Genomic DNA, 8,393 nt, shown 5'->3' with positions numbered 1-8,393 from the left:
CAGAGCAACAGAACATCAACATCTTACTCAATCAGGAGAGACTTACTGAGAAACGGATGAGAATTATTAAATTAAAATTGACTTAGATCTATTACGAGCAGGAAGAATAAACTGTTGGTGCTTAGACCCTGACAGGAAGTAGAACTGCATCGAAGTTGTTCTATGAATTAGGTGCTTCAGATTCTTTAGGAGACTACGATGGAGGGACTTGAGCATAAAGTTGGGACCTCACATGCAGGGCTTCTGGTTGGATGGTTTGACGGGACAAGACCGGGCATCCGGTGGTGCAGGAAGCGTGGAGGTGGGTCATGCAGTGGCTCGTGGTGGTGAAATGAAAGGCCAGAGAGAGAGAACAATTTTGAAACCTTGACAGCTGGTAAGTGATGGGCTCAAGCTGAGCATGTCGAGTTGTGTTTGGGCGAAAACGAGAAAGAGCTGGTGGCGCTTAGAAATGACGGGAACTGTGCCCTGTGAATTGGGAGGCATGCGCAGAAGACAGCCTTCCTGACTGAACTCTCGCTATAAGCTTCATTTGAAACTGTCCTCAACCCCAAAAAATGACTACATAGTTAATATTTTTCAAACATCTTATCATAACCTATGTGGTCGTTTCAAAGACCGCAGGCCTCTAGCGGTCGTTATGTACACGGCCGATAGAGGTCAGCGGTGGTCAACCGTAGACCCAAGTCCATCAAGTCTGTGTATTTCAATGGATTTGCTCATATTCTGTAAAGTATATCGTGCTGATTCTCTGCCATGTAACCCCCTTACCACAACCTTTACCTTTACAAGCTCATCAACCATGCGTTGTTAAATTAGGTAAAGCCCCACAATGCTCTGAGGCGAAAAGTATTCGTGGCGTACGTCCTGTCAACGGTAGAGGTGCTAAATTAGGAAACGGTCTATCTGGTCCTATTTTATACATACTCATAGTTCATTGCATGAGTTGGAAGACTTGCTGCATTATGGTTTTAGCATTGAAGCAAATACTGACTTCTGACGAGTATCCATCACACATGCAGCTTCCTTACATCGTACAGTCACCAACCAATCAAAAGCTTGAGTCACTTGCAGAAGACAAAAATCATTAATCATTTAAATGGACGAATGAACAAAAAGGCAAACAGCACACAGTGTTCAGATAAGAGGGACGATTCTACCATGTTTTATTTGAATCAAGACGCCATTTTGTTTTGTCTATAAAAAGCATCACCGGGCTGAGTCCTGCTTCACCGTGCAGTCAATCAGACGACTGAGAGCCGGATCACTACGGCCCCGTGTCGGCTATCAAGAGCTCCGGGGCACGAGCGGCCTCATTACTGTCCGTGCCGCTGACACCCAGGCTCGGTAGGAGGCAGCTGCCCATAGGCTCATTTAAAAGGAATTGACGGATTCCACGCCAATGGCAACGTAAGCATCGACTTTTCGTCAGACTAAATCTTGGTGTCCTCCCCTGGTTTGGACGAGTGTTTTCGAATCACACATCTCGACTCATTCATACTGGCCACACGGTGTGTTCATACAGTTGTTAGTGGTGGTAAGAGGTGTTTAATCTGTTGATTTATAGTTTTTTGTTGATATTGATTAAATCTTGAGAGACTAGAGAGAGAGAGAATTTTAAAATACAAACCATGAATCGTTTATTAAAATTATTCATCTTTCTGTCTTTCAATTTTAAAATACAAAAGAACAGAGACAAATATATATAAAGGAAAATTGAGTGAGCTCAAATGTCCTTAACACTGACTGGGTCTTAAAAACTGGAATTATAATTTTTAATTTTTTCATACAGTTGTTGTTTAGATTGGTTTGGTAAGCATTCATTCATACCTCTTTCTACCACTAGTAGCAGAAGCTGGACATTTTAAAGATTCACATTCAGTGGCATCTTGAGGCGAAGTTTGCATATTACAACTAACTGATTATACCCCTCTCCTCAGAACCTACGGTGGCCTTTAGGTCACCTAAAAACACAAAGAGGCCATCTCTACATCCACTGGTTGGTTTGTCCGTTGTCCTCGGCTACAGTAAAACACGATGGTTCAACATGGTGGACTAGAGAAGAGCTGCTCTTCACATGACGATTCTTCGTTTCAGGTTAGTTCATATTATTTCTTTAGTTGATGTTACATTTCTGCTGAGCGCTCCCCTTAAATCCTAAACACCAGACCTTTAAACACTTTCTTTCAGGCATTACCTTTTTTCCATCACTTTCAGCTGTCTTTCAGATATTAACCATAAAGTTGGCTTCACTTAGAGCAATGACTCAGTATCAATGAATTTATTTTCTGAGATTTTCCGCAGCTGTACCACCTTACACCATCGCATCTAAGACAGAAACTCCATTTAAATATTGTTCTTTACATTACACTGCCTGTACACTAATCAGTAATGTAATAGATTCCATTTCTTTAGATGCATTTCCTCTGTATATTTAGGTCAGAAGAGCAGCGATGCCAGTGAAGCAATATATCATTTTTCTCACGGTCGACCGGACTCATATATTGATCGTCACTCATTTTCTCAGACACGTTCAACATCATAGATCATATTGTTGATAGAGAATGTTTGTTTCTGTGGATCACTGAACATCTATCAAAGACACACGAAAGTGCAGATTAATACTTTCTTCTCATATTCCTTACACAGCCTGTTGCTATGCTGTTTCTATCATTAGTAATGATGAATCCATACTAACATGTGGCAGGTTGCATCCACAATAAGCTCACCAGAAGCAACTAATGACATCTTAATTATTGAAAAGTCTACATTAGTTTTATAAAAAAAAAGACCCATTCATTTTTTTCTCAGTTGAATTCACCACCCTCGATGAGTCATCGCTGAGGAAGATAACATAACATGAGTCATAGGAATTGTATTCCAAAATCTGTTGAAAGAAGGCTTTGCCATCTTTCTTACATCTGTTGCAGTTTGCATTACTGACTTAGGTTTTAAAACAAAAACAAATCTTCTGCTTATGAGTGAACACAGTGCCACCGTGGGCATTACAGCTTGTGCACGAGCCGAGGAAGACACGGTCTGGTGCTGCACATGTGACCACTGAGGCGTACAGACACATCAAAACCTCCGTGTGGCTGCGCAGCTCTGGCCTGCTGCACATCACCGGTGGCCACAGTAATTGCTGTGTCTGTTCACCATCTTCTTATTCTATCAGTGTGCGTGTGTGTGTGCGGGAGTGGGAGTGTGCATGGAGATCCAAACCAGAACAGTGCTGATGAAATGAAAGCATCGAAGCTGTGAAACTTTCTTTTTTTTTCTCTGGGGGATGGGGGGTCTCATTAAAGATGGACTGACTGAAATCTGAAATTGTGAAACTGTGTAAAACGCTCTAAAAAGCTGATAACAATTCTGATGATAAAGCAAATGATAAACCTGTTTAACTGGAACACGAATAATGATTCTTCTACCACGAGTGCTGCTTATTAATGACACTATCAAGGATGAAGCACTATATCACCTTTGTCGTTTCCACCAAGTATTCATTGTACAGTTCAGGTGTTATGAATCGTTTCATACATTTCATATGCATTTATTTCATGTTACCTAGTGACACCTACTGTCGTCTGTATGCCATCGCTGTTTGAACCCACTCACCTGGACGAGAGCAGACGCAGAGAGATATTAAAAGCCATCGATCACTCGGACACGTGAAGCTGCGACTCTGACTGCATTTCAATTGTCTCAGCGGTCACAGCGTCAGCTGATCCATGCCTGTCTGGGAGAAGAAGAAGGGAGAATATGTTTAGACAAAACCAAAAAGCAAGTCTTCCTTTTATATTGGTTGACGTGCTCGTCATCATCACTCTGTGCTTTTTTTCTTTTTTTTTCCAGGACGACTTGCAGTGTAGCAGAATCAACACTGGGAAACATCAGGGTGATGAATCCGTCAAACATTTTCATTCACAATGATACCTCGAGTTTTTCCAACTGCCAAGATGGAAAAACACCAACACCTGCTCAGAAAATATTTTCCATGGCTTTGACACAAAACAGTAATCCCGCAGAATCGTTGGATTTACAGTTTTAAAAGGTATTTACTTTCACATAAACACACAGACTATCGAATGTGCATTTTACAGTATATCTGAATCTACCTCTGCAGCCATTTTCATTCATTGACGTAAACTGCCTCTTTGCTTTGTCTGTTGTTATTTAGTTTCAATTGTCATTATGGATATTTGTTTGTTCTAAGATGAAACACGGCTTCGGCTCTTCCTCCCTTAAAATCCATCCCAACAATATCTTCTGTTTTCTCTTGGTGACGCATTCCACCCCATTAATGGCTCACAGACTCTCACTCTCACTCTCACTGCATTCGCCTGGACATTGTCCACGCTGTGAATCATCAGACACTTGGCAGACCGCGGAGGAGCGATGACTGTTCGTCAGGGAATTAGTCACTCCTTGGGCGTTGGTGGATGTTCCAATCTGGAGGTGGGTGCAGCCGCGAAAAAAAAAAGGTGAAAAGGTGATCATCTGTATTGTCTCAGGGCTTGTTCTGCTGTTTGTTTGTGTCAAAGGTGTCTAAGGGCACCCCGGAACAACTAATAGTGGTTACCACGCAGGGGGAAGATTGCCGACTTCACGTTTTGACAAGTCCAGCCTTGTGACTGTAGCCCTCTGTGACACACAAAGGTGGTTTTTGCATCTAATTTAGCACAGATTCCATGTATTTCACAGGAAACCTTTCACACTTTGCCTTAAATAATTTGTTTGAATTTATTATACTTTATTTAAATAAATATAATGTATTTTAATGAATGCCTTTTGTATACTTCATTTTGAATTATTTTCAATTCTACAGCTGCTGCTTCTGTTTACGCTGGCAGGAAAAGAAGAATCCCTTCTCTGTTGCAAACGTACCAACCATGGTTTCACTTAAAACAACAGCTTAATTAACATCATCATTAAATCAATAATTGGATTCACCATTAAACAATTAAGATTTAACGTTTCATAAGATTTATTTATGCTTCTTCCACCAATAATAGGACAAAGCTCTGTTTTTCACCATTGTTCTCCGCTTTTTCAGTATATTCAGGCTGTCGGCCTCTTTCACTGACTTCTGTAGGTCCAAAGCATCTACAGGGAGTAACATTCATTTTGTTTTTAAAATACGTTTATTTTGGTAATTTTTAACTATATAGATAAATTTGCCTCGGCTTGATATTCCGCATTGAAGTCGATGGTGAAATCTGTACTTTCCTCATATTAATGAGTCATACAGGAAACAAGGCTTTGATGGATTTCAACCACTATATGATCGTTTTTAGGGAGTGACCCCCGTGACTATGACTAAGGTAATTATGCCGGTGGGGTGATACCTGGTGATCACATCAACCCTCAGCTTACGCAATACCTCTGGAGATCCTTTTCGCTGTTGTCCCCTCTCACCCAGCAACGGTTTCAGACATTCTGGTTTTATCTGGTGAAAATCTCTTGCTAGTTATTCTGCGATCCGGAGGGTATCACTTGAGCGGCCTCGCCATTTCAGTTACCACGGACGGGCCTGACCTCTCTCACCTGGATGGACTCTCGGCCGCACGGATTCCGACGGCGACGTGCAGGTGTGGGAAGCTCATGCTTTGTTATGGCTATGGCCCAATTTTCATTTTTAAGGCCAAACTAAATTTGGTCAGTGTCTTACACAAGTATGACATTTACAATATTCTATGATGCATTACTTCTCTTGTAATGGAAAACTGCCTGCCTGCACTGAGGACTTGTCACTAGGTGGCACCATAACATGCCAGAAGAGCAGACGGTGTAATATATCTGACTGGAGCATCTGTATGTGCAGACTTAATAGTGATCCGGCTTGTTTGGGCACAACTTTGGGATAATTGAACAACTTTTTAATGGAACTGGAAAAAAGCACATAGTATTTATTGCAACAGCAGAATAATGTTGCATTCGGATTGCATCTCTATAGAGTTGCCATGAATTGTTAGGTAGAAAAGGTTCAGCAAGTGTGACATGAGAGTGGGGACGGGGTGATTAACGTGCAATATCTCTTTAACAGATCTCCGGAAAGAATGAGTGAGTTGTGCAGCTGTGATCAGCCTCACACAACAGCAGTCAGATTATAAGCAGTCTGGGCAGGTGGAATGGTCATCGAGTCCGCCGTAGCTGGCAGGGATTCAACGGTAAATGTCACCTCGATAAGGTCTCCATACATCACACGTAAATGAGTGCTGCAGGAAGCCAGATATGGTGTAGGCCAATGTGGCCGACAAGATGAAAACAAATTAAACCTGGGAGAAAGGGAAAATAGAAAAAGGCCCAAAACGGACTCCCAATAGAGAGGGATAGTTGTGCGACAACACAAGGGTCTTGATCAAATGAATGTGGTAACATTAACTTTACTAGAAAGTCACTCTATGCAATGAGCAATATTTACAAAAATCCAAAAATGTGTAATGTATGTACACTTATATCAATGCTCTGATACAACTATTTTGATTTATTTTACCTTGACTTAACAAAACCTGGCGAATAAAAGATATTCCCAAAAACTAAAAAAAAATAGATAAAACATGCTGGGTTACTTTGTCTAAATTACGATATATTCGGGGCATTAGGTTTCAATTTAATGACCATCACTCTTGTTTGCCAGTGAGGGCATTATCTAAATTCTCAAATGATAACCACACTACATTAAGTGAAAGCCTTTCAGGGCTCATATCAGATGTGGCCCAATGCTGGTAGCAATTTAGTACATTTATTGAAATCCAAGCACAAAACTTGCCAAACCTGTGAAACCTCATCTAAAAACCCACCTGGAAAAACACGGACGGTGGAAGATCAGATTGAAGCGATAGCCCGAGGCTGTGTTTGATGAAATCTGATGTGTCCGGTGCCTCTAAACTTAAAGGCACTGAATGATGTGTGCATTTCCAGTTTTTTTGAGTTTGTGGAGACCACACAGAAAAAAAAACCTTCAAATGATTAATCGACATAGCAGATACATAACTCTAGATTAAAGCTAAATGTTATTTTGTGTAGGCTTCATACTGTATGTGCAAGTAGGCCGCTGTTTGCCAACACCAGCCACATGTTCGCCATATCAACCGTGATAATATGCTCATATTGGGTTCACAGTTCGCTGCTCCGGCCCAAGTGGTCAAAAAGTATTCAGAGAGTGATTTTAACATACAGATATTCATTATAGGCAAAAAAGCTCTGAAAAACCCCGTGTACGTAAACAGCAGACGACACAGTTATCCAGTAGCTGAAGAGACCAAAAAATCGGAGCTTGCAGATGCAAAAATGGTCAAAATGTTGAGTGTGCGATGGCGCCCCAGTAGCTCACCTACCACGTACAGAGACTAATCCCTCATTGGTGAAACCCGGTGTGAAACGCTGGCCAATTCTCACCTTAGACAGTCGCCATCTTGGCTACGTGATGAAAGGCGAGGGGGAACGTCAATGTATTTTCAAACTTGAAATGAAAACGTAATTTCCACGTCACGTAAAATCAGTAGGCCTATAGGCCCACACGAGAGAGGGAAACAAGTGAGCAAAGAGGACAAACGAGGTCAAATGTTGTGACCATCGTTTCTCTGAAGAGCACGGCGGCCATGTTTGATTTGAGACGTCCCTACCCTGTTGAATGTCACACACTAGTAATGGAAGTTTGACTTGTATAGTGTACATAGTAGCTATTGTACTAAAAGTTTTCACCTTGAGTTCAAGAGTGTTTTGATATAATTCTTTGCAAACAATCAGTTTCAATGCTGTCGTCCTCTGAAGATGGAGAAAGACATGCCTACAGTAAATGTACAGTATGCCTTCCTTGTCTTCTGGGGTTATAATTTGGTCCAATGTTGATTGAAGTTCATGGATTTCTCTTCAGGGGCAGCTCCCTTTTTAACTTCTTCTCAGTGAGCAACACGTGTTTTCCTCTGGGTTTGCTTTTACCATTAGACAAGTGAAAGGAAAAACCAACAAACAAACAAACAAACAGCTTTTCCTCAAGTAAGCCTTTTTGGTAAACAATTAAACAACTGAACGACAGTCTGTGTTTTACAGCTCAAGAGGCTCCAGCACAATCTGGACATTCCGCTGACTAATAATCCGCGAGGTGCCTGGATGGCTGATAAGAGGAAACAGAAGACCGTCTTGAGTATTCACTCGCACACTGTGACTATCAAATATGTTTTTCTTTCTCAGTCCGCAATCATAGGTTCAAAGCGGAGCCGTGCAGTTTGAGAGGGAAGGGGACCGGCTTGATGGATGGTTGACTGTACAGTATATACAGCTGGGAATCCACCGCTGTTGTTGGTGTATCCCAGCAACTGGGACCAAGAGCACAACCTCCAGGTCCTAATTAGTTAAGGATGTCCTCTTTCGAACATTTCCATTAAGGATGA

The sequence above is a fragment of the Scophthalmus maximus genome, chromosome 20 (assembly GCF_022379125.1).
Source record: "Scophthalmus maximus strain ysfricsl-2021 chromosome 20, ASM2237912v1, whole genome shotgun sequence".
In the NCBI taxonomy this organism is placed as follows: Eukaryota; Metazoa; Chordata; class Actinopteri; order Pleuronectiformes; family Scophthalmidae; genus Scophthalmus; species Scophthalmus maximus.
Note: the sequence above shows the minus strand (reverse complement) of the source record.